Source organism: Falco punctatus (assembly GCF_963210335.1).
Source record: "Falco punctatus genome assembly, chromosome: 6".
Classification (NCBI taxonomy): Eukaryota; Metazoa; Chordata; class Aves; order Falconiformes; family Falconidae; genus Falco; species Falco punctatus.
The window spans coordinates 4,448,194-4,475,164 of NC_137585.1; the positions used below are offsets into that span (position 1 = coordinate 4,448,194).

Genomic DNA, 26,971 nt, shown 5'->3' on the forward strand with positions numbered 1-26,971 from the left:
AGCTGTATATTATCAATGCTAATTAATCCAGCTTCATTCCTCTACAGTGGGAGACATAAGTTGTGTTGCCAGCTCGTCCACTTTGCCTTGGAGGTGCCTTATTCCAACGCAGAGCCTGTATCACAAGGACATGTTGCCCAATGAGCAGCGGTGCCGTGGCCGGGCTGGGTCGCTGCTGTGGATGCACAGAACGTTGTGTCGGGCTTGTATGGCTGGGTCTCTGCTGCCCCGGACCTGTGTGGTCAGAGCAGTAGGGGCTTTTCCTTGTCCCGCATCAATGTTGATGTCAAGTGCGACTCGCTGTCACACCACAGCCCCTCGCGCGGCTCAGGCAGCATAAGGAGAGCTTACAACGAGACGGAGCCACCCCCTCAGGATGCTGCATGTGCAAACAGAGCTGGGGGTGTATGGGGCAGGAGCACACTGCAACACTGCTGAGTTCCTCTTCTCAGGCACAAGGCTGGAAATCACTTTATCCTGTCCTTACCTCTCCCCCACCGTGTCAGGCACAGGAATGCAGCAATTAAAAATCAGTACCCCAGTACCAGTCCATCCATGCAAGTCTAACAGGACCAAGTATCCTGCTCATCACTGGGAGCAGAAAAAAAGTTGTAGACTTGGGATCTAGTTTAGACTGCTGGACACATAATTTCACTTTTCTGTACCAGCTTTCTCAGACATACAATAAGGAATTTACCGTCATTCATAATACACCTTTATTTCGTGCTGCTGAGCATTGTATCGCCTCTGCAAGCTGCTGGCACAATTTAAAGCAACTCTGAGGCTCCTGCACACCGCAGCGGGTTGTTTGGTGATGCAGAATTGTAACTACAGATAATAAATGTTGTGCCACTCTTTTTGGATTCAACTGTCAAGATGGACAGAACTGTGTTTGTTTTAATCCCTTCTGTAAAAAAAAAGCTAGCTTACAAATATCAGTGAGGGACAGTTTGCCTTCATTTAGACTAAGTATCTTCTGGTTTCATTTTATCCTATTATCCTTTACCAGTCTGTCTTAGATCAGACTATTGCTAGTTTAGCTTTTCATACAGACACTTTCTACGGTTCTGAACAAAACCTTTTAATTTCTTTTCCGTTTATGTACATTTCCTCTGTGTTTTTTTCTCTTTGAGATGCATTTTCAACACAGACCTGTACCACAAAGGTTCCTTTTTTGTCCCAAATTCCTAAGCACCTCAGCATGTTTGGTACATGCATGTTCACAGGTACAAATCATCAGAAGTGGAAATTTATGTGTGGGAAGGTGATTTTTAGAAGTGCTCTAGATCAGCTTTCTTTTCCTTTCATTGCCATTGATGTTAAAATGCTGCTTCTTGACTTCAGGGGGAAACAGGACTGAGTTAAAGTGTTTTGAAAATCCCTCTCACCATGCAAAAAAAAATCTTAGTAGTAGATCCCCAAGGTGAAGATTTTATTCACACAAGACAGACAGTTCAGACACAAAATGAACTATTGAAATAAATAAAAGATTTCTCAGATAACTAAAACTAGAAAGCTTTTTTAAAAAGCTAATTCCCACTGTTTCCTATCTGTCATTTATTTATTTGCTGTATTTCCCTCCTTTGGACAATATAACTAAACTACTGATATTTTTTTTTTTTTTTTTTTACTTTTCTATGCCCTTTCAATCTAAAATGTTTCTGTTTTACATTAAAAAAAGAAAAGAAAAAAAAAAAGAAAAAAGGTCTCAGTTGAAGAGATCAAAACATCTGCACCCTCCGTGACACCTAGATGGCTCTGCCTGACACAATGACTGCAGTTCTGTAGGAAGAGAGATACCTTGAAAAACCAAAACATACCAGGAGCAAGACAATTTTGTAAGTTGGCTGTATAAGCAAGCATCTTCTGATATTTCCAATTCTCGCATCTAGTTGAGCCGGTGATGGAGTATGTCAGTAGGAATTAACTGCTGTGTGGTAAGCTACGCTGTGGATTTGCTGTGTGGCAGCTGCTCTGTGGCAGCTTTTTTTGTCCTTGCACTTACATCATTGTAGATGTGATCCTGAAACTGAGGTCAGGGTGTGCACTTGGGCAGCTACCACAGATTAGCTACAGCAATATTGATCTACTCCAGGTAGCTAGACCAGCTACCCATTGGATGGGAAGGGGTTGAGAAGCAAGGTAACTTCTTCAGGGATGAAGGCAATGTTTATAGGCTGGGATCTTCTTCTGCTTTTAGTCTCTTTCGCTTCCTCAAGCTTCTGTGTTATCACAGGCTTTCTCTGTTCTAGCTGGGTCTTTTTTGCATGGGACTGTTTTAATCTGCTGCTCCACTGCTGTCTCAAAGTGAAGACATCCAAAGTCCCAGCATGGTAACCACCTCCCTTTCTGTGCACCTTTTTGACCCTGGAGCCACAGGGGCTTGGAGGGGCTGTAGGCGTTTGCCCCTGTGGTTGTGGTAGTGGAGTTACTTCCCAAATTCTTACAATGAATGCATCTTATTTCCTTATGCATTATGCTTCATGCTTATGTCTATGTATTCACACGCACGCTGCAGTAAGTTCTTTTTGAGATGTGATCACTAATTGTTATGTTTACATGGAAGCCTAAAAATGTTGCACATATGTGCATGTGAGATTATAGGAAGCATTTGCATTATTTGTGAAGTAGTATGATTTATTGCTCAGTGCTGTATGAGCAGTCCATAAAAATTTTGCCCTTTGTATGATTCAGACTTTTCCCTTCCTTCTGCACACATTCATCTATGATTTTTTGTTTGTTTGTTTGTTTTGAGGAGGACATAACATTCAATATTTTTCTCACTCAGTAATGGCACTGGAGAGTATTTCTCAGATGCTGCCTCTTCCATTTCCATTCTGAAATCTGATTATTTTTCTTTAGGAAATAGCGATGGGTTTAGCAAACTGATTTCAGAACAAATAAAAGTGGATAATGTGGGGTAGGTGCTGACAATTTAAGCAGGGAGGAGCAGCTGCAAGGTGCAAATAGTTTTTCTCACTGCCTGTCCCGGGGAGGATGTAGCAGCCTTACCTGAAGTGGGGAGGACATAAGCCTTAGTTCTGTCCAATTATAGCTCAATTAAGAGTATAAAAGTGTTCTCCTGTAAGCAGGTGGAGTTTTTTATGAACTGTTGAGCAGCAAGAACAGGATGGAGCTAGCAAAGTGGAAAGGAACTCCTTTGGGGAGTACGTTTGGGATGCTCTGGTGCTTCTTTTCTTTGATCCTAGGGGCTCCTAATAGCTTTAGAGATGTGATTAAGCTGGGAGACCATCGCGTCCTTTGCTGCTGCTGGAAAAGCATGCCTCTCACCCTTCCCACAAACAGCATTTCAATGATTTCCCCTCTGAGTGCTGTGGGTAAGTGAATTACATGCAATGAGATTTCTTCTTGTCTCTAGATAAAGCTGGGTGACCAAGTGTAAAATTGAGAGAACTTTGCTTTCCCTCCCTTACTCCTCTCTGTTGCATACCTGTGGGGCCTCATTCACTGCAGTTTAAGACGGTGTGAAGGCAGCGTACAAGAGAGACTGTTAGCTCCTTTGTGTGAATTGTCTGTCCCACCGAGATGGCTGTTGCTTGCTAAAGCTGTGGTCCAAAGGGCTGCAAGTTTTTTCTGCCCTTGTTATTCTTTCTGTTTCATCGGTGCAGCAGGTCTCATAGTGCTTTCTCAGAGAGGAAAGCTGAGCCCATAATGCACACAGACAAAGCTGCAAAGCGCCTGCCTCCTTCTGCAAGGTCCGTGCACTCTCAGTACCTGCTTCACAGCTGCATTCAGACTCCATGTCGGTAAACAGCCCCTCTCTGGTTAAAGCAGCTAAGCTTCTGATTGCTGTAAGCTCCTCTAAGACCTGATCCTACCTGCTCTTGCGGTCTGATCCTTCTCCTAAGAGAAGGGCAATTGGTGGGATGTACATCACATTAGCAGCTAGGAGTAAAAGCTGGTTATCTCTCGCCCAGTTATTCTAGAGGTCATTGAACCAGCATTAGGAATGGATGAGCTAAAGCTTATAAGGGAAGTGCCAATGATTGCTGTATGGCTGAAGGGAGGAGTAAACATACAGGAGCACTGGGCTCTGGAGTAGTGTGCCAGCTTCCTAAACTAAGCCCCTGCTTCTATAGTAGGCAAGTGGAGGTTTGTAACATGTTTCTATGTTATAGAGGCTTCAACAGCAAAACCAGCCTAACCATGGGGGTCAGAAAAATGTCGTCTTTCCAACCCAGGACTGTAATACGGTCTTTAGTCTGCCTGTAAAAAGTCTCCTGAAACAGTCCTTACATCCTCACCCCAGAGATCAGTTTCGGAGCAGTGTGTGAGCAGTTTGAACTAGCATGGTGGGGGCAGCAGCTTGTGACCTTTCTGGGTGAAAGGAAGAAAGGTCTGGGACAAGCACAAGCTTCCAAAACCATCCTGGCTGTCTTGACTGCACAGACTTTGTGCAGGCTTTGGGATTCTTCTGCAGGTATCTCTTCTGAGCTCACACAGTGGAAATGATAAAACTGAAGCCTGCAGTCGGTGGTGAAGAACCTGCCCTCTGCACAGAGCTAGCTGATTGTAAAAACCTGAGTGAGAAACAGTAATTGCTTTCTAAAAAGATTATTAGATATATGAAGTGGCTTTATAAGTGCTCCCCTTGGAAAAGGGATGGGAAGGTCGATAACTTCGCTTTTGGCTTGCAGTTATCACCCAGGAGTCTGAGGCATTGTAACTGTGGCTTCTCTGCCTGGATGTTCTAGGGCAGCCCCATCCTCTGTGTCATGCTGCCGGTGGTGGTCTGATCTCAGCAGCAGGAGGACTGTGATAGTTGTTGTTCCCCTTCCTACATGTGAAGTGGCCTAGAAGGCAGACCTTTGCACGCTAAGAGACCTTCTGCAACTGCCTAGTGTGACGTGACACACTACTTGTTAGGTATTAGACTGTGAGATAGAGAGGGGGCAGCTTCTGAAACCGAAGCAAAGCTTCAAGTTTCTCTCAAAGTGTTTTCATCTTTCCTGCTTTTCAAGATAGAGAAAATTACCACCTTTTCCTCATGACTACCAGGCTTTTACATTTAACTATGTCAAATGTTATGAATCCATTGCTGGATGACAGTGTTTGGCAATGCTGACTTGAATTGCCCATGCTGCTTTGCCTTCCTCCGGGCATTGGGTGGGAAGGAGAAGCGATTGAGGGATGGTGCACAGGAGCTGCTTAGGCTAGTCTTGCTGGTGCCTATTGCCTCTTCCTAAAGCATTTGGATTAAAAAAAGACACAATTCAAGCCCTCTAAGGTATAGAGAAAATAGGTGTTGGGTCTCCTTTGTGGGTCTAGCTCTTAAACTTTTGGCTGACTGTATTGCTTGGTCACAGTTTAACTCCAGGCTCATTTACATTGAAAATGAAAGCCTGTAAAGCATGGGATGATGGCTTTGGCTGTGTCTCTTTTTGCCTTGGAAACATGATGCATATTATCATATAATGTCGCCTGGATAGTGGGGCTCTTGAGAATTGAAAGAGGGGGGAAAAAAAGGCTGTCTCAGCTGCTGTTAAGTAACTCATTGTTTCTCTGACGATAAGAACTCAATAGCCCAGGGTGAGGAGACAGAAACCAGCTGTGGTCACTGGGAGCCAAAAGAGCTATGTATACCCCTGTCCTGGAGGAATAGAATTGATGGCAGCAATAAAAAGTGTTTGGCAGCTCCCTGGTCAGCACAAATACTTGTAGCAAGTAATTCTAGTCTTTCCTGTGCTCCCTGTTCTGGAAGAACAGAACTGCTGCTTCCTCCGTTGAGATGTGGAGATCAGCATGATAGCAGCGTGACTGACTAGCTTCAGTGGGATTCTTGGTGTGTGAAGACAAGGTACTACCTCAGAGAAAAGCTGCCAGCTCCTAAAGTGAAAAGAAGGCTGTGACGGTTCATGCAAGGGGAAAGCTTTGATGGAAAAACGTACCTTCTTTGGGTTTAAATGGAGGTGGGTGGGGATACCTAGGCAACGTATGTCTCCAAAGCAGGTAAAGGGTGGTAAAGGACTCTTAAAACTTGAGAAATGTTGTCATTGTTGACAACAGCAGTATTCTTTAAGAAATAAGGTGAGGGTTAGGCAGGGCACACAGTTGCCTTGACTTAGGTTTTTGTCTCTTCTCTGGAACATCTTACAATAACTTTTTGGATCAAGAGAAAAGATGTCTTTCCTTGAAGAGGAACTGAAATGCTTTCTGAGCTTACCATGCGCTGTGTCAGCTAGAACATCTGTAGCAGAGAAACAATTGCAAATGTTGTGAGGGACTTCTTAGGAGACCTCCTTTGCACTTGAAACAAAACATGTAGATGCTTCTCATGGTAAGGATGGTAAAAACCAGGATGGTCTATAGCTCTCTGCAATCCACAAGCATGCTTCATAGTGGAAATCAAGCTGGTGTAACTCTTTGTTGCTGCTTTCTGCCTGTAGATGCTGCAAAGAGCAGCCTAGGCAGTGCTGTCCTGCCCCCGACACGCTGCCTCGTGGTACGTTGATTTTCCTTTTGGGTAGGATGTAAAGGAAGGAATTCTGGTATGATCCCAGGGACTGGCTTTCTCTGGGTCACTATAGAAACACAGGTGGCTTGGAATGACAATAGTAAGGACTGTCAGTAATGGGGGAAAACTGAACAAGTTTCATAATTAACTGTTCATACAGTCCTGTGGAGCATGATACCAAGGCCTTATCGTGAGAAAGCTTCGGGTTTTGAAATAGTTCTACGGACATCTTTATGTCGAGCTAGTGTCATTTCAAGTGGAACATCTGGAGGTAACATTTGTGCCTAATTTAGTAGCTTGTGCTATAAAAATATAATGTCATTTATTCAAAAAGCCATTCAGCGTCTGCATTCTTCAGCATGAGGAGATGGCTCCTAGATAGCTCTAGAACACCCCTAAAGGTTTCATGGCTTCAAGTGACCTGTTTGTACCATTTCTGTGGTACAAGAAATCTTTTCTTTAAGACAACTGTGTGGCCCTTGTGGTAGCTGCAGCTAGACAGTGTTCATAACCAACTTTAAAAAAACCCAGCCTACAGCTACTCATATGTGCTTTCCCCTCCTGCTCTAAGCAGGTTTGCAATTAGGATTTGAAATGCAGAGACCTCCTTCCCCGTGAACTTCGCGTTGATTCAGGAAGTAGCTGGTTCGATATCCTCCTGGGGGGGAGGCAGTATTAAATGTAATATCTAGTGACTGGAACTGTGCAAGAAAGCACTCTCCTATTCCCACAACTTGAGTGGAGTAATTTCAAGTCTCTAAAATGCGAAAGTAATAGAATAAACCTCTGGTTAAAAAAAAAAAAAAAAAAAAAAAAAAAACAAACCACAAACAAAAGACCCCAAACCAACCCTGTACTTAAGTCACCTGCTGGTTATGGCCATTTCCAGAAAGGTCAGATAAGCAGCTGGGTTGCTGCCCTCATGTTGACTGTGTCATGAGACAGCCCGACAGAAGACCTCTGGGCTTGCCTTTGCCATAAGGCAATGCTGCCTTGCTGACTGTGTTAGCCTCGATGCCTTAGTTCTGAACTTGGTAGAGCAGGGGAACTTAACTACAATACACCAAGTGCAATCCCTGGGATGCTGGTTATTCTGGTGCAGCCCTCCCCCATGTCCCTGTCCTGCCTCCTAAACCACAGAAATATTCTCCTGTCAAAACAGATGTATATCAATCACATATGTAATTCAATTTTCCATTTTTTTTTTGGCAAAATTCTTTGTCATCTTTCTGACAGCTTTCCAGCCCTTACTCCAGGATGTCATTAAGTGAGACAATTTCATCAGAACCAGCTGTGGTAATCCTGATATCACCTTACCCTTTGCTACTGGGCATTGGCAGCACCTGCAGACTTCATGGATGATGAGCAAGAGAGTTCTTTAACATGTGCCAGACTTGGCAGGCTCACTATGCTGTTGGCTCCAGCTGCTAGTTAAACTCCTGGTCCTATGTTGTATAACTTATCCTAATAGAACATAATTTGTGTCCTGAAGAGCTGCAGGCAATTAACACATCCTCTCTTGAAACCTGATAGAGGAATGTAGCCTGATTGCTTGTTGGCTAGTAGTAGTAAACTCCAAATTGTCTGAGGGGAAGGGGCATATGTGTAAAACAGGTCCTTGAGAAAGAGGGAAGGCAAGAGCTGGCTCTGCTCTCTTTCCTGACCAAAAGGAACCGAGTGGTGGACAGATGGCAGCTTTCAAATGACAACTTACAAGGACTGCCTACTGTCCTGTGGCAATCCAGCGTACCCGTGATGGTCACTTCCCTGTGGCCTCTAGAGGGATGAATGTGCCACCACTAACCCACTAACCTGGACTCCTCGTGTCTAGCCAGGAGGCACAGTGAAAGCTGCTGACCAGCCATCAAAGATAACGCCTTGTTTGGTAACAATTCCCACTCTCTGCTGGTGGAACCGTATTCTGGGTAGGAAGGGATTGGCAAAGGATTTTCTATAAAATCTTTGCTCTTATATTCAAGGTAATCTAGAATTGGGGTAAGTAATGTAAAATAAGATCAGCCCCCCTTGAGAAAGGCACTAAAATAGATTCTTGCCTCTTTCAGATATTTAAGATAAAAATCAGAGGAGTGAAAGAAATGCAGTAGAATCACCTTTATCTTTTGCAGCTGTACTTCTTAACTTAAATGGAAATGAAATTTTTGCCTTAAGTCTGTAGCTTGGACTCCTCTGGTGAGACTGTCATGAAAGTGTCCCCTTTCATCTTTCTTCACATACCCTCCCCATGTCACTAGACATTCAGGGATGGATGCTCATGACGGGTTGAATTGCCATCTGAAGTCATGCCTTTTGACACTTCTGTAATGCTTATTTCTGCTTCCTCCTGTGCAGGAGGCTGGAGACCACAGGATATGAGAATCAGGTGATGGCAGACACCAATGTGAGAAGCCAGAACATTGGGACTGTTGCACAGCATAGCATTTTCGGATAACTTATTGGAAGACTTGTACAGGAAAGGCATCAAGGATAGATGATCATGCCCTTCTGGGGATGTAAAGAATATGAATGATTTGACAAATTCTTTGCAAGTTGCTTCTGAAAAGTGCTTAATTGTTAGCACTTTGGCTTTTGTGGATTCTACCTTCCAGCAGGCTCATAATGGATTGATAAACTTAATCTAGTCTGAAGCTCTTCTACTACCTGCATAAGCCTTGTTGCTCCAGTTGTAAAGAAAACCCATGCAGAAACTGAGGGTGTTTAACAGAACCACTCTGATATTTCTGTAGTAGCACTTTTTTCTTTGTTGTTGGGTGTTTTTTTTTGTTTGTTTTTTTTTTCCTAGGGGAAGTGACACAGCTCTAGATGTAAGCTCTACACTTTTATGTCACTTTTCTGATATCATGGAGGCAAACTAAACTCCTCTGCAAAAATCCTGTGGAGCTCTGGGTTAAAAACAGCCTGAGGTAGTTCCTGATTTTAAAATTGGATCTTTAAGACTATCCTTGACCTTCTATCTATTGATCCAGACCTTGTTTTCGTGTCAGTGTTCCAAATAGCTAAAACCATCCTAGCTACCCCCATAGTTTTAGTTCCTTCTGAGTTATCTGCTAAAGGTTAGGGCTCATCTGAGCTTTGGCAAATGATGAAATAATACGCTATTAAAGTGTTAATGTGGGGCTAATAGCCCATGTGGTTTCACTTCAGTTCCTTCTGCTTCTTTCCTCCTAGGTTTACTCTCACTGTAGTGCACCATCCTGTGTCGCAGATGCTATGAAATCCTACATACCTCACTGACCTCCTGAGAAGAAAAAGTTTTTTGGTTTTTTGGTGGGGTTTTTTTGTTGTTTTTTAATGAGGCAGTATGAAAATAGGAGGCACCAACACTTTTTTCTGTACTGAAGGTGTGGCTTCAAATGCCTTCTGCCCTGAAATTTAGGATACCAGCTCAGACTGTGGATGTAGGTAAATCTGTGCAGGGATTTCTTAAGTCATACAGTGCCAAAAGCTGAAGGTTATCTCTGTATCTGTGTGCTTGTCCTAGTCTTTAAGGAAGTTTCTTTGAATTTTCTGGATCCTCTATGATTGAAGACTAGATGTGCAGTTGTACTGAATTTTAGTCAACCACTGTATCCTTTGAGCATGCAATGGCATTGAAGGCCATTCAGTCTAAAATGTGAGATGACATGGAAAACCATAAGCATTTGCAAACAGGAAAGCTTAACTGATTGGTGAGTTTAGTTGGTTCATTTTGAGGACAGGTGCTCCTAACCTCTGGAAGGAGAAGGAATGGCTGAGCCCATCTATATTCTGCCTTCTATTTCACATCAGGGTCCAAGTCCATCTTAGAGAAGCTCTGGCCTATCCTATCACTCAACACAGGATCACTTAGTGATGTCCCAAATTTCTTGTATTCTTCCTGAAGCTGTAGCTAGCTGTGGAGTTTGAAAAGCATTATAACTGGGACTAACTTGCAAGTTCCTCATTCTAAGTCTGCATGGGCTGTTATTACAAGAGCTGTCCCTCTGTAAAGTGAGTTGAGTAAACAGAAGTTGTCTCATGGTAGAGTGTCTGCCTTATATTGACTTCAGGGTGGATATCTACAAAGGGCTGACCTTGAGACAGCAACCACTGCTTGTAACGTCAGTGCCACGCTGAGGAGCAGGAGCATGATCCTCTGTCCTCTGTTGCAGTTCTGGCCTTCATTAGAAGGCTTCTGATACCAGCTCTCACGGTGGCTTATGTTGCTCAAGAGTTAAGCATTGCTTAAACATTGCTCTGCTTCTGGATTATCTGAAGTGATGGCTTTAGTTCCAACACCTGTGGTGCCTGGATCCCTATCTCTGAATTACCAAAGCTCTGGCAATCTTTGAATTGCTCTTGCTACTTTGTATGTGAAGTTTTTAAAAGTGTTTAGAACATTTAAAATACTTATAGAGGAAATGATGATTCTGTAGACAAGTATGTTCATCTGACCTGTATGAACAGAAAAAAAAAATATGGTGTTTTTCTCTTTCTGCATCTCCTGTACCCAGATATTTTTGGCCCTGATTCTCTAGCCTCTCTCCTCTCTTCCCTGTGTTTCAAAACTCCTTCACTTCTACATCGTCTAAAGTGCATTTTCATTCTACAGAGACTCTACCCTCGTCTGCTCTGACAGCCTAAGATCCTTGCTGGTCTATTAATTTAATAATTGTGAATATAAGCAGAAAGGGCTCCAGTCTTTTACTACCAACCTGTTCCTTGGTGAGGACAAGGGGTAAAGTCTTGCCTGCTGTGAACATTAAGTATTTCTTTTAAGGCCTGGTTAAGTCCATAACAACTCAACTGTCTGCAGGACATGACACCATTTACTTGTGTCCGGGGATTTGAGCATCGGCATGAAGCATATTTACACACTTTGAATATTGATTCCTTTTTGTAAGATAGAACACAGTTTTTATGAAGTTTTTTTCAGGAAAATTAATCTCTTCTTCTTCCGTTTCACTCTTCCTCCCCCTCTCCAGTCCTGCGTCTTGGAGGATCACCTCAAAATGTAGCCTGGAAACAAGCACTGAAAAATGGAAAGGCTCCAGGTAACAACCTGGAACTTGAAGTCTAATGCAGGCTGGGAGGACAGTGTTATTTCCTGACGTATAAGTCAAGGTACTTAGTAGGTGCAGCTGAGTTTGAACTGTTCCCTGTGTTATTGTAAAGGTATGGAATATACTATAGACACAGAAGGAGGCTTTAGCTGGAGTATTGTATTGGGTTTCTGCAGTAAGGTCTTGGTGGGGGGGGAGCAGGGGAGCTACAAGGGTGGTTTCTGTGAAAAGATGCTAGAAGCTTCCCCCATGTCTGATGGAGCCAGTGCTAGCCGGCTCCAAGATGGACCCACCACCAGCCAAGGCTGAGCCCATCAGCGATGGTGGTAGCACCTCTGGGATAACAGATTTCAGAAGCAGGGGGCGGGGGGGAACAAAGCCTGCACAATTCCATCTGGGAGAGAGGAGTGGGAACATGTGGGAGGAACAGCCCTGAAGCCCCCAGGCCAGGGCAGGAGGGGCTGGGGGGGCTCCAGGTGCCAGAGCAGAGGCTCCCCACCAGCCCGTGGTAGAGCTGGTGATTAATCAGATCATGACTACTTCATTTGACCTCAAGAGAAGATATTCTTAATTTCTACATCAAAACTGCCATTCAAGAAAAATGAGTAGTGGCTTTGGGACCTTCCTGTGCCAGTTCCTCATTTATTCCTTTCTATTTGCAAGTTGTGTTCACTGGGTAGGGACCATACAGTTGCCGTGGTGCCAAGACTGTCCTCCAGGGTGCTAGTATTGGAGATAGATCCAGAATTTACAGTCTCTGCCCAACTATTTGCTTGTCTCCAGGATCAATGTAACTCAAACTTACTTGTAGGACTCCCATTCAGAGTCACGGTTCAAGAATCATCTGCTTTCTGAACTCTACCCTACTCTGTTATTCTGTGTTTTTATCTTGGAAGAGTTGTTAGGCAGTGGATACTGCAGACACTCACTGACAAACTACGAGCTAGTAAAACACTGACCTGAGAGACAGCTAGCAACTGAGGCTGGGATATGAAAGTAGAAAATCCTGTAAACTACGGCTGTAAATGCACTGCAGATGAAATGGCCTGCATTGCTGCAGCAAGACTAGGGACTTTATCAAAGGTAGCTTACAGGATATGTCAATCTTGTGTACAGCTGCAGTTAAAGAAAAGACAGGCCTTAATAAATCTCTTCATTGAAATATGCGTCCCTTCTCTCTCACCTTTGCTGTCAATGGCTTGCTTTTGGTTACCTTTCTAAAAGGAGTGGTTGTATGTGCAGAATAATTGCAAGATTATTTTCCTGCCTTTCCTCTTTCCTTTAGTAACTTGCTCAATCTTTCACTCTGTGCCTCGACAAAGGCTGTTTTCCCAGAGAAACTGGGCAGTAGCCAAAAGGCCACAGTAGTTCAATGAAAGTATTGAGTGGCTGAATTGAAGTGTTTGGGGTAATGCTTCAGAAATGTCCGGGTTGGAGGGAAAGGCATTGTCCAAGTGATGGAAGCTGCGAATCGTGTTTTTTCCTGTGGTTACGTGAGGCCTGGGAGCACGATATACCATCATGTACAGCTCTCGTGTAGCAGATAGACACCCTTGTTCCAGTGAATATTGAGGTAATGTGAGTAACCTTCTGGAACTTCACAATGGGTTTGATGGACAAAGTCTAAGAAAGACATGGAGTGTAAATAAAAAGTACCTTGACTAGTGGCTAATGCAGATGGGGAATCGGAGAACACAAGCCCAGAGCTGTCAGTCACTCGATACCATCTCAAATCTGTATCTTCATTTCTCCATTGCACCAGAAAGGAGTGAAGAGAGGCAGAAGGTCTCGCCGAGACAACAAAAAATTCTGCAGGATACAGTCTTCTCCTTTGTAAAATGGTCTTTCTGAATATCCTGGGCAACTTTTATTTGCAGTGTCAAATATTGGCTGTAGCTGTTCTGGAGGTGATCTCCAGCTACTGCTCTGGCGAATGAGGTCCCAGGGACCTGTGGTCTGAGGGTCCTTCATACAGCAAGCACCAGGAGCAAACAGGTAACAGGGAGCTTCTTGCCCTCCTGAGCAGGGAGTGGAGCAGCTGAATGGGATAACTCACTCAGAATCCTAGTGAAGTACTCTTGTAGTACCTAGTAAGATTTTTTTTTTTTTCAAAATACTTCTGTATTCTGTTTTAATACCATGCTGCTAATTATAACAGCCATGTACTGTGAAATTTGTTCAAGATGCTCAGTAAAACATCTGCTGACGCTTTCAATCTTGTGCTCTTCCTGTGTGGCTCTGTTACCCAGGTGTCCAGAAAGTTTGTCCTATAGCTGCCCAAGGGTGGGGTAAAGGAGAGTGGTGGTAACATTACAAGTGCTAGTAGTTTATAGTCTGGGTAGTTACTGGCTAGCAGCTACAGCTAATGCTGTGACCATGGGGGACTGTGACAAAAGGTACTTACTGTTTTTCCTTAAATGTATAGTGATAATATCCAGTTGCTGATATGACTGCCTAAGGAGATCTTGGTGCTTTCTAATATAACATTAAGCCTTCTTCATGTACATCTTGCTGCATTCTAATGTGTCTCGCGAATGCTTCAGTGGGCAGATACTACAGTGAAAAAGGTATCGTATTCTGTTAATGCTAGTATCTCGGTAACAACCCGTGTGAGATGCTTAGTCAGGCTGCAGCTGTCATGCTGAACATCTTCCCCATTGCAGGCGTTAATTTCGTGCTAGGTAGATACAACAGGGCTGTCCTCCTACCTGAGGAGAAACACTGGGGGAAATGCGCGCACACACATGCCTTACACTTGGCTAATGAAATATCTTAAAATGCTTAAGCTTTTTTATTACTGTGCATAGCTAATTCACCCCCTTCTGGTGCAACGGAGAAATGAAGATACAGATTTGAGACGATATCGAGTGACTGACAGCTCTGGGCTTGTGTTCTCTAATTCCTCATCTGCGTTAGCCACTAGTCAAGGTACTTTTTCTTTACACTCTGTGTCTTTCTTAGAATTTGTCCATCAAACCCCTTGTGACACTCCAGAATTATTTTTACCAGTGGTAGACTACCAACAGGCAGTAGGTGATCTTTCAGACCTAATGGAAAGTGTGGTGTAGCAGAAATTAAGGAAATCCAGCATTTGGCTGATCAGCTGCCTTCTACTTACTTTTGTCACCAGATTCTCACCTGTGACTTGATATACCTCAAAAACTCTTAGTTATCACTGCTTGTGTAATTTGGAGCAGTTAGAGACCTCAATCTGTGTCAAATGTCTTCCATAGATGGACCTGTAAGGACTTTAAATATGCTCTGCTGTCATCTGAAAAGCCCTTTGACTGATCAGAAGCCAGGAAGATTTCTGTCCATGTCCGAATGCCAAAATTCGAAACAGCCCCACTCCCGAGCTCTTGGGGTTCAACTGAGGCATTTGATACTGGATTGCTTTGAATGGAAAACTTCAGACTTGCTGCTAATCTTTTCCAAGTCAAATGTATCAAACCATACAGTAACACCTTTTTAAGATGCAAGTGCAATAAGGTGAAAGCCTTATAACTACAACTGATTTAATGAAACCCCTTTAATCTCATTAGTCAGCGGAGCACTATGAGAGCCCCTCTGTCAAACCTGTGCTTCAGACATGCTGTGGCCTCAGGCTATGTTTTGGAATTGAAGTTTTAGCTTTCTGAATCCCAACCTGATTGGCAATTTAAGTGTAGTCATTGGAGTGGCAATTTTGAGCCTCCCTCCATACGTGGGCACTGTGGATATGTTCCTTTCAGAGGTGGTAGAGATCCTGGTATGGTGAATTGGGCCCCACTGGTAATAAACTTAATTCTCAACGTCACCTTTTTCAGGTTTTCTCAGTTTACACCAGAGCTCCAAGGATCGAGCTGCAAAGTACTGTTAGACTATAGGCGAAGGCGATATCTGGTCTTTCCACTCTGCCTTTCCCATCGGAGTGTTAAAGCTCTGCGGCAAATGGATCCATTCACTGTGCTGTGGATTGCTTTGATGTTTGTATGTCCCCTTGTGCCAGGCTTATCTCTCTTAGGCAGAAATGCAGCTTCCTGATTATTTACCTGTCCCAAATCCAGCTACATCTCTCAACCTTTGAACACATCTCTTCATAGAGAGCAGGTCGGTAAATCTCGCCACAGAGCCATGCGTGCTGATGCTGCTCTGTGTCCATACTGCCTGCTTTGTCCAGGAGCAAGGCTTCACGCCCCGATCCACCGCACGCCCACCCAGCTACGCATGTGAGAGTGGCATCCCTCATGGTTTGCTATTCACAGACTTGCTTCAGCCAGCCCTCTTTGAAGGAAAATACCCTCTGTAGCTCTTCAGCGCTAGCGTTATTAAACTAGAAGCAATGGTGTGAAAATGCCTTTGGGCCCTGAGGTGCTGCAGACGATTAATGTTAGGAGAGAGACTCTTAGACTGGTACGTTGCTTTCTTCTCTACCTGAGGAATGGGCTCCTCGCTGCTTTCTGGGAAATTAACAGCCTATTCCTAACAATGACACTTGCCTCATATGTCCTTACTATGGACTTCCCTAGGTATTTTGAGGGAACCAGGGGAGACTGGGAAAAGGAAGGCTCATAATGTGCATTTCTTCTGTTAGAATGGGAGGAGCTACAATAAAGATGCATTAAAGGTAACATCATTGAAAAGGATGGAAGAGAACTAATAGATATGCCAAAACTGGTATGAGTTAAGAAGTAATGGGAAGGCTTGCATGTGGAAGGACCGGAATTACCAGGAGAAGATGGGCTGTAAGGGGCCATGTGGTATTGGCACCTGGAGCAGCAGGCCAGTCAGATCCCAGCTCATCTAATTCCAGCTTCTCAGGGTGCCTAGGTGAAGGGAATCCAAAAAGGAAAAACCTCAAATTATGAAGGGATGGTGGCAGGAAGGTGAGTGGACAAACTAAGTCCTGTGTTGGTAGGACAGACCACTTCTACTCACGTACCTTAGTACTCTGTGGACAGGTAGCAAAGGCAGTGTGAGTAAAATGAGTTTTGGTTTTGAAACAGACATTCTGTTCTCTGAGGTGTCGTGTCATGCCCGTGATGCAGCAACTTCATTTGTTACCCCACCATTCTCAAAGGCTGAGTCAACACTACACTGTGCAGACTTACATCCTCAGTACCACCTCTAGCTAAGCAGCTTCGGTCTCCAACTATCCTTCTGGCAACAGAACTTTTCCTAATGTTTAAATCGCATCTTTTTTACTGCAATTATATCCTGGAGGATCTTGCTTGTTCTACCACAGACATACAGAACATTTAATAACTCAACTTCTTAATGAAGTTTTACATGTCCTCTTGCCCCTGTCTCCTTTGCTGAATGAGCCCAACCCTTGACCTTTATTCATAGTTATATTTTGTAGACCTCCAGTCAAGCCTGTTCTCCGCTGGAATAGTTGTAACTGGTGTGTGTCTGTCTTGAGGCAGGATGTCACCAAACTAGGTGTGGTACTTCAAATACCAATTTCAGAGCACTGAATATAGTGGAAAAGTTAGTATAAACTCACTAATGAGGAGCTAGATCATTAGAGAAAACAGAAACTAGTGAGATGACATTTAATTGGTAAATACAAGCCATTGTAATTGATTAAGGCTGGATACAGAACTATCTTAAGGCTGGATACCGAACTAGGTCTGCGAAAAGTCTGTGCTTTTCTTTAAATAAATTCTTGGTCTTTTCAGATAAGCTGATGAAAACTTCAGGGGGGTTTTGGGCAATCACATTCTTTAGTTCTAAGTGAAATTATTTGTTTTGCTTTTAAAATTCTGAAAAAGTTTAGAAGCATTCTAAGTAAAATGTTGTTTTGAAGTACATCATTCTGCTTTTAATACATTGAAAGGAGATATGGTGAAATTTGGAAGTACTTTTTAACTACTACACTTGGGTGAGCTGGACGTAAGTTCCAGAAATGTTCTGCTCCAAATCAGTTCTTTTCAAAGGTAGCAGGAGTACAAGAATATATATATATCTTCATGTGTATATATTTATTTATATTTATATATGCATGCATAGGTGTATGTAACATGTTTATCTGTATAAAGTTTACTTATCCCATCCAAAACATGCATTTACTTTGCACAAAGCAAAAAAGCAGCAGCTGGAGATGCTGAAAGCAGCTATTGGAGCTGCTAAGCTGAGGGTAAATCAGAGAGTGTTCCAGTTTGGGTCTTTGTGTGAAAGTGTCGTGGCATGGAGGTGGAAGGAACATTCCCTTTATGTAGCTCTAGTGCAACCGCTTTTAAAATGTAACATTGCAGTTCAGACACCTGACTTCCAGAACATCCAACAGGTTGAATGGAGTGTGGAGCAAGAATGTAATCAAGGGTTGCAGTGACCTTATTTTCAAGGACAAATTTAAATATGTACAGTTTGGCTAAATTATGAAGAATTTGCAGTAATTATCTAGGTAATTGGAATAAAGTCTGGGAAGCCCAGGCCTGATGAAGGTATCTTAACCACCTAAGCTAAAATTTCACAATGGGTGTCAGAAAACTACACAATTGTGAGATGTCTTAACTTGCCAGTTGGCCTCCTTGGTGAGACAGAAGGCATCCTGTGGTGTGGGGCTTTTGTAATGTGCCTGAAAAAAGGCAGCAGCAAATGTTGGTACACACTCTCCTGACCAAGGGTTCCAAGGGAGCCAATATTTCTTTTTCAAGAAACATGCTGCATAACAGCAGAGCATCAGCAGAGCATAAGCAGAGCAAGCTGAGTCACTTTTCTGTTACAAGATGTTCGAAGAGAAGCTGTGGTTAAAGGGGTGAGTCTTGATGATTTCTTCAACTTGGAATCATTCTGAATTTGTGGAGACATCTCATTTTTAGGTTAAAAGAAAAATTCTGGATTCCTAGTTCTCATCAAACTGTTTTGAAGTTTCCTGAAGTGTGGGAGGTGTTTAGAGAACCTCCAGTCACAGAACTATTCAGGCTGGAAGGAGATTGCCCCATCTAACTCCCCTATTGAATGCAAGATCAAGTACAGCACGTGGCTTAAGCCTACGTCTGGATGGGTTTTGAATAGCTGCCAGGCTAGAGACTCCACAGGCTCTCTGGGCAACTTGTGTTTGACCACATTCACTGTAAAAAGGTTAGATTTTCCTGATGTTTGAAAGGAATTTCCTGAATTTCAGTTTGCACCTGCTGCCTCTTGCTCTTTAGTTGGATACCATTAACTAGAGTCTGACCCTGTCTTCTTTACTGCCTGCCATCAGGTATTTGTGTTGGTAAGATTCACCTTAAGCCACCTCTTCTTCAGGCTAGACAACCCCAGCTCTGCCAGTCTCTCATACATCAGATGCTCCAACTCATTAATCACCTCAGTTGCCCATTGCTGGACTCACTCCTGCATGTCCACGTCTTTAGTGCATTGGGGAGCCCAGACCAAGGCACAGCACCCCAGACATTCTACCTCCAGTGCTGAGTAGAAGGGAAGGATCACCTCCCTTCACTGCTGTCAAGGATTTTCTTCAGGGGAGGCTGCTGACTGCCCCAAGGGCATGTTGCTGGCTCCTTCAATGCTTGCTGTTCAACAGGAGTCCAAGAGCCTCTCCTGCAGAGCTGCTTTCCAGCCAGCTGGACCCTGGCATGTACTGGTGCATGAGGTTATTTCTCTCCTGGGTGCAGGACTCTGCATTTCCCTTTGAACTTCTTGTTTCCCATTGTCTCAATTCTTTAGCCTGGCAAAGTCCCTCTGATGCACCCAACTTTCTGGTGCATCAACTGCTCCTTCCAGTTTTGTATCTTCTGCAAATTTTTTGAGAGTGCTTTCTGCCCGGTGTTGTCCAGGTTATTAATGATGTTAAATGGTATTGGACCACCTAGGGTATACTGCTAGTGACCAGCCTCCAGCTGGGCTTTGTGCCACCGATCACAACCCTTTAAGCCCAGCACTTCAGCCAGATTTCAGCCTCACTCTCCCCTTACCTAGTCCGTAGTTCATCAGTTTGCCATTGAGAATGTTAGGAACAACAGTTTTGAAATCCTTGCTAAAGTCAAGATAAACAGTATCTATTGACTTTCCCTCACCTTCTGAACTAGTCCTTTTATTGTAAAAGGCTATCAGGTTGGTCAGGCATGGTTTCTACTTCATTAATCTGTGCTAACTACTCCCAGTTACTCTTTTTATCCTTAATATGCTTGGAAATGGTTTCCAGAAGCATTTGTTTCAACACCTTCCCAGGTATCAAGATAAGGCTGATGGGCCTGTAATTGCCCAAATCTCCTTCTTGCACTTCTTAAAGATAGGAGTGGTGTTTGCTGATCTGGAAATTATCAGTGAAATCCAAGTACATCAATACACTTCCCTTTTTTTTACTTGGTTTGGGAAAAACCGTGTTTTACCTGGAAACAATATTAAAAGTTTTAAAGCAGTTTCTTGGGCTGGCAGAAACATTTCGGTAGCGAACCTTGGGCAAGCATAGGGAAGTCAGAGCGCGGAGTCAGATCCTGCAAGCTGTAGTTGGAGAAGATGAAACTTGTGCTGAAGAGCTTGATGCCACTGAAGGAAGAGTGTTGTACTACTTCTTCCCTAAGAAGAGTATGGCACTATTTCTTCCCTAAGAAGTGTTGAACTACTTCTTCCCTAAGAAAGGTGTTGTACTACTTCTTCTCTTTATCGTGCCAAAGGCAATTATCACCGAGTAACTGGCCACCACAGCTGTCTGTGCATCTGGAGGTCACTGCCTGGCAGTGACACCAAAGGGGTCCCTCTTTCAAACTGCTGGGCAGGAGGGGGGACCACAGGACCAGCCTTTCCTCTCCTTGTTCTCCCTGCTGCTTTTGTTCTCTGCCTTAATTCCCTTTTGAAGGGCTGATATTTTATTCAGCAGCCCCTGCTGTGCTGGAGCCCGTGACAGAAGTTTCTCAAAAGCACTCCATCGACAAAATGCTAACAGCTGGTCTTTGAAACTCTGGGAGTGCAAGCGGGAGAGGTGAGGGTGGCATGGAGCAATGAGGAGGGGGAGAAGGGAGAGGGCCCAGGAAATCCACTATTTGTTAGGAATAATGAGGCAAAAATATGACAGGGGATTTTATTGCAAATAATAGACAGTGAACTTCAAACAACAGCAGAGAGTCATTAAAAAACCACAGCAACAGAGTTAAATAAATGCATAATTAGCCAGTGCCATGAAGGTGGAATTTACTGCTCTAGAGATTCTTAAGGGAGAGTCAATAAATTCACAGCTGGTTTGGGTTTGGTTTGGTTTTTTTCCTCCTTCTTCTTTCCCCTCAGGAACAGGGGAAAATGTGAATGAGCCCAGGGCTCCAGATTTGGCGGGATTCTCTCCTCGTTGGCACCACCAGCAGCCTTGGCTCAGTGGGACCAGGGCAGCCAGATCCACTTTCCTGAGGGAGACGGGATGATCTGTGAGCGGCAGGACCGAACGCTACCTGTGCTTGGGTTAAACTGACGACTAAGCGTGTCTGGTTCTAGGGCAATTCCAAGAAAATTCTCTATGCCTACCTGAAAGGAGCCTCTAGGCAGGTGGGAGCTGGTCTCTTCTCCCAGCTAACAAGCAATAGGACAAGATGAATCAGCCTCAGTTTATACCAGGTGAGGTTTAGATTGGATATTAAGAAAAAAATCTTCCCTGAAAGGGTTGTTAAGCATTGCAACAGGCTTCCCAGAGAGGTGGTGGGAATTAGCGTCCCTGGGAATGTTTAAAAAACCTGTGGATGCAGTGTTCAGGGACGTGGTGTAGCGGTGGTCTTGGCAGTCCTGGGTTAATAGTTGAACTTGGTGATCTTAAAGGTTTTTTCCAACCTAAATGATTCTATGAAAATATAGGAAAAAGTGTTGCAAATCCTGCATGTGCCTTAGCATGGGGACGTTTAAGACTATGTACGTGTGTATAGGCTATCAGGGTACATTACTCCTGTTCTTGGTCCTTGCATAGGTGTCTGAATCCTGCAGGTTTCTCTGGGTTGTGCGTTTGTGCTACCGCACTGCCAGCTCTGACCCACGCGCGCAGGTAGGAGCAGGCTGCTGCCTGCAGATCCCTCTACAAGAGGTAGCATGTGGGTCCACCCTGCCACGTGTGGGGGCAGAGGGGGGCTGATTTTAAAAGGTAACAACCTATACGTGTCATTACAGCAGCAGTAAATTCTATAATGGTATTATCTACAAGAGATACCCCTCCTGTTCCCCTTCCCTCCCCAGTGCCCTCTGTACTAAACCTGTGTGCAAATGTTCCTCACAAAGGCTTTTTTAGGTTTTTTCCAGGAAAAAATGCAGGTTTGTTCTGAACTGATTCCAAACTGTGTTTCCCTAGGGTGCACTGCTTTCACAGATTGCCTTTCCAGCACCCCCTTCTCCACTATGTGCTGGGTACAACTGGAGACCTATAAACCCCCAAGGCAATGCAGTGAGTCTTGTCTGGCCAACTTGAGGCAGCACCCTGTGTGAATCCTGTGTCTCTGAGTGTTACTGGGGCTATGACAGGGCCAGGGAGCAATTCCTGCAAGCAGCTGTGTTAGAGGGACATTTAGTTTGTGGAAACAATTTAAAACAGGACATTTCATGCCACTTCCCTAAAACTACATGCTCTGATTTTGAGATAACCAAGAAGCTTTGTTTTGAAAAAAATGTCAACATTTGGTGTTGGAATTTGCATTCCATGGGAAAGGAAAAAAAATTCAATTTTTCATCACCAGCTTACAATGAAAAAAATCTTCAGCTTTCCCAAGAGATGAAAAAGTCTTAATCTCACTATTTTTTTTGTCTGCATTATGCAGCGATTCCAATAAAATTATCTACAGAACAAAATTGTTTTCCTTCTACGCTTCTAACCAAAAAGCAGAAGAGGCTGCTGTACTTCTCATCACTTGATTTGAACCAGCCAGCTCTGTGTTCTGAAGCTTCAGAGGTTCAAAACCGAAACCTGAGTGAAAGCAGCATCGCCTTCTGTAGAGCTCTGCCTGCTGACCTCACCACGCTGCCACTGCAGCAGACAGCCACTGTTGGGGATAAGGGCACCTGTACCTCTGCCAGCATCAAACCTGCCATGTGAAGGGAGACAGACTTAGTCCAACAGACAGTGAGGGAGCCTGAACTAAGGAATGTGACCCCTCTACTGCTCCTCCTACACCCCAAATTTTTACATTTTCTGATTATTTTTTCTTTTTTTGGCTGCATGTGCAAAAATGCAGACCATACCTTAGAGCTGGATGGCCACAGCTGAAGTACAGTAGTGCGAGAAAGAAGAATGACTCTCTAAAATGAGAGGGGAGAGTGAAACTGTGAGACACTTCCTACTCCCATGGCTGAAAGACAAACGATTTCAAGAAGGAGCTTTATCTCAGATTATCTGCCATGATAAACACTTTTCAGCAAAAAGGTAATGAGAAAAAGCAGTGCCTAACCCCAGGGGAAAGAGACGACAGAGATCGCATAGTGCTATCCCTAAGCCACCAAATCAGCAATTGATGCTAACGATAAATGGACACGGGAGATAAAATCACAGCCACACATTGAAGCTTTGCTCCGAGAAGCCTGTGCCTACCTCTGATGGAGACCTGGAGCTCTGCTTTCTCTTTATACCATAACATCGTGTGTGCCGCTTATCTCTCCCAGTGAAACGCTGCTGGGCAGAACGGTGTGTGAGCGCCGCGTGGGGTGGGTGTGCGAACAGGTCTGCATGTGGGAGAACATTTGTGTGCTTGCCTGTGAAGGTATGAGCACCCCGGGAGCATCTCTGTACCTGTGGGAGGCATAGGACTGGGTGCATCAGCCCCTTCACACCTGCTGCTAGGAGTTAATAGGATTAGTCTGAGGTTTTAAAAGAGCTGCTGTTAAAGGCTTTTTGTGTTAGCTGAACATGTGGGTTACACATGGCACCTCGCTCTGCCTTGTAGGGGGTTTGGTGGAAGAAATCAGAACGACCACGTGTACCAAGGAGCTGCTACAGGGTATTATCTTCACCACAGATGGTATTATTTCTGCAAGTGAAGCAACCAAGGGGAACAGGAATTGGATATTGAGGTCACAGAGGGAAACAGCATGAGGCACCACTTACATGCTGGGAGCAAATATTAAGGGATACTAAGGTTTGACTCATGAGGCTTTAAAGTAGTGCTCTGAAACCACCACACATCATCTTTGCCTGGCAGGGACAGAGAGAGGGAGGGTTGTGGCAATTAGGGGACAATCACAGGCACATTCTGCCTGTTGTCCAGTAAGTCAAAGTTTCTAGAAGAATTATGGGAATGGCTGGACCACCTGAGTCGATGTTGTGCAGGGGCTGGGTGGGCTGAGGTGTGCGGGTAAGGACAGCGTGCTGCACAGAGGCAGCCAGGGCTGTCTCTCAGGATGTGCTCTGTGTAGGGTACATCCTACCACCACACTTGAATACGCTGAAGAAGGCTTCTCTTGTGGGAGGATTCCTCATGGTTAGCAGGGTCCAAGAGAAGCAGCTGTGCTGGAAGGGGTGGCAAGACTGAGCACTGCAGCCTTTCTTCTCCAAGCGTGCAGCACGAGAACTTGGAGAGGTGGAACAATGGCAGCAAATGTATCAGGTGGAGGAGTAACAGGAAAAAAAGAGCAGCTGTAAAAATAACCCATAGTGTTTAATGTGTGGGAGGAGGGGTATATGGATGTTTCCAGATGTTCTGGACTCTCAGTCCAGCCTGTTGCATAGCAGGAGTGGGCAAACCAGCCTCCAAGGAGCGCTTGTGCTGTGCCAGGGCCCTGGTCCTGCTTTACCTGCCTTGGAGTTCCTCTGTCAGGTCTCTACAGCCAAGGCCTGGGTGCAGCCATGCATTCCGTGTCCAGCACTGCCGCGTCTCCCCTGGCACACCGTCTGGGATGGCCAGGCTGTTACAAAGGTGGGACCACTGCACCCTTAAGCCGTTGCACACCTGGCAAATTGCTTTTGCTGTCAGGTACACCCAGCGTGCCATAACCTAGCCCAAGAAGCAATATGCTGCTGTTGGTATCCTGCACGGATGCACAGAGGCTGGATCCCTGTTTCTGCTGGCTAGCAAATGTCTCATTGGAGGATTCTCACAAGAAGCAGCAGGAAAATAAAATAAGACTTTCCTTCAGACCTTCTTCTGGCTCAGAAAAGTTCAGGAGGTTTCAAAACAACCTTCTTCTTGCAGAAACTCTGAATCTTCCAAGCAAGCTAGCATTGCCTGGACATGAAGCCATAAATCAGATTCTGACTCCTTTTGAAAGCACTGTGGGGTTTTTTTTTATTCCTGAATTTCCATTTTGTGATAGAATCCAGGAGGGTTTTGCACGGTGAGCCTGCACAATGCTGTGGAAAGGCGGGATATACTCTAAAGCATGCTCCAGAAGAATGCCCCTGAGATGTTCTAAGTCAGCAGACCAGAACTGCCTCAATGTTCACTGTTTAGATGACATGGAGTGGTCTGGGAGACAGACTCTCCCTGGAGCAGTCACAGGCTTTTTCTGCCACCCTTCGCTTCTGACTTGCTGACTCCATTTGGCCCCTGCTCATGTTGTGAGCTGCACATATCACATTTCTTCTTGCACCCCCTGTCCTCATGGTGAGGTGCGTGTAGGCATAGGCAAATGAGAAAATGAAGAGGTGTGCCTTCCCAGGGCTGTGTGGACAAGTTGTGAGGATTTTAAGCAATTCTTGCCCCTTTCACATCCCTTTCTGCCATCTGGAGCAGCTGTTAGTGGGATCACGTGGAGAGGAACTGGATGGTAGATTGAAAGTTAGACTGTACTGTTTACCCCGTGTAATTAGTAGAGACAAACACACATATTTTTGGGATAGGTTTATTTTTAATCTGGGTATCCTAGAAAGGAACAGGTGAAGCCCTATGTGTAAGTGGCTGCTTACAGCCAGCTCTGACAGTGCTCTGGCCAAACTCAGCTCTTCCTAGAGCTCACCAGAATCCCCCTTTATCTCTTTACCTTATCCGTTGCATTTGTACGTGTTACTGACCCGTGCAATTTCATGGTCCTACTGAGAATGGCTTTGTATGACCTCCTCGTACAGAGTTCAGGGAGCACTGCTCCAAAATGCACCCGTGCCATGACCTCAGCATTTGCACAGTAAGGTTGTTTTCAGTCTGCTGCAAGCATCACGCTGCTGCAAACATCTAGAGTTTGGCAGCAAACTGTTGTGAATTTGTGCAGATCGGTAACCTTTGCTTAACAAAGAGAAGTAGAAGAAACAGACATGCATAAAATTAGAGGTATATGTATACAAACACATGGTCCTAGCCACAAAAAGTTTTTGAAATGGCTGCACTGACCCAGCTGGTGTGGGTTTGGATCTATAATTGCAGCGGTTCTCATGACACTTCCTCTTTCCAAAAGCTTTCTGGCAGAGACAACTTATTTGGCATGATCAACAGTGTGAAATGAAGATAAATGAAAAATATGGGCACACGAATCCCTAGAAGTAGGCTGGGTTGATCTTACTCAGATGAAAGTTTTCAGGTAGTGTTTTGTAGCAGTTTTCCTCCCCTCTAACTAGAACGGCAGCAACACAAGTAGCATCTGCAGTAATCAGTAGAGGAAAAAGCCGCCCTGTAGTCAGTACATCAGGTGAAGAGAGCCCAGCTCATGTCCTGCTTCTCCTGTAAAGTGGTGTACAGCTGCCTTGAAAAGTAAGAGATACTCCATGCCTTCACTTCAGAGTCTCAATTTAAGCATATTTTGACATGTGGCTTGGAGCACGTGTGCCATTCTGGCCGGTAGCGAAGCCGCAGCTGTAGCCTGGTGTCTCCCCTCCATGTGCACAGGTGGCATTAGCGCAGGGCATGGGTCCTCATGACCCTGCTGCTGCTGAGATGCAGAGCTCAGCATGTGTCCGCAGGCACTGTGAAGGGACTTCTGTCTAGGAGAGTGGGTGGAGTGAAGCTGTGGAGGCTAGCTCAATAATTAGAAGGTAGATAATTATATAAACAATAGGTGGGTGTTCAGGAGACAGATCTGCATATTTGCCCTTAGTCTTTTGACTGTCGTTTTGAGAGTGACCCCGGTGATGTGGTACATGAGAGGGATGCTCATCACGTGAAATCCCCTGTCCAAGCAGTGGAATATGCAGACAGCTGAAGTCCCTGTACAGCTGAATTCCCTTATCAGGGTTCATGCCATCCAGGTGTACCCGTTTGGATCATTTCGGGGAAAGGATGGAAGACCTGCACAGCAGGGAGCTTCCCTCCTTCCCTTCTTTCCCCTCCCTACGAGTTGTGTGCAGAAGGGCAAAATCCCAATGTTGCAGGGACACAATTTGGTTCTGCTGTAGGTATTTTAATACCATCGTGGGTCAGGCAGGTTCTAATTCACTTTAATTAGCACCTTACATAAGAGATGTTGAATTCTTTTCTATCTTTGGAAAGCAATGAAACAAATCACTTCCAATCTGATCCAGCTGATGGCTATCTGATCAACAGGGCAAAGACATCTGCCCACACACAGAGACTATTTTTTGGTGGGGAAGTTGGGTTTGATCTCCAGTCAAATGATCCCTTTAAGGGAAGTTCAGAAAATAGAATCC

General features: G+C 44.5%; 1 long non-coding RNA gene across 1 annotated transcript in view; it reads right to left on the reverse strand.

The window, feature by feature from the left end:
- The window catches only part of LOC308065910, a 60,136-nt gene that overhangs the window by 8,594 nt on the left and 24,571 nt on the right, over window positions 1-26,971 (reverse strand). Inside the window, exon 1 of the long non-coding RNA XR_013928971.1 lies at window positions 1-26,971. This exon is cut by the window's right edge and continues 24,571 nt beyond it. This is a non-coding gene — a long non-coding RNA (uncharacterized lncRNA).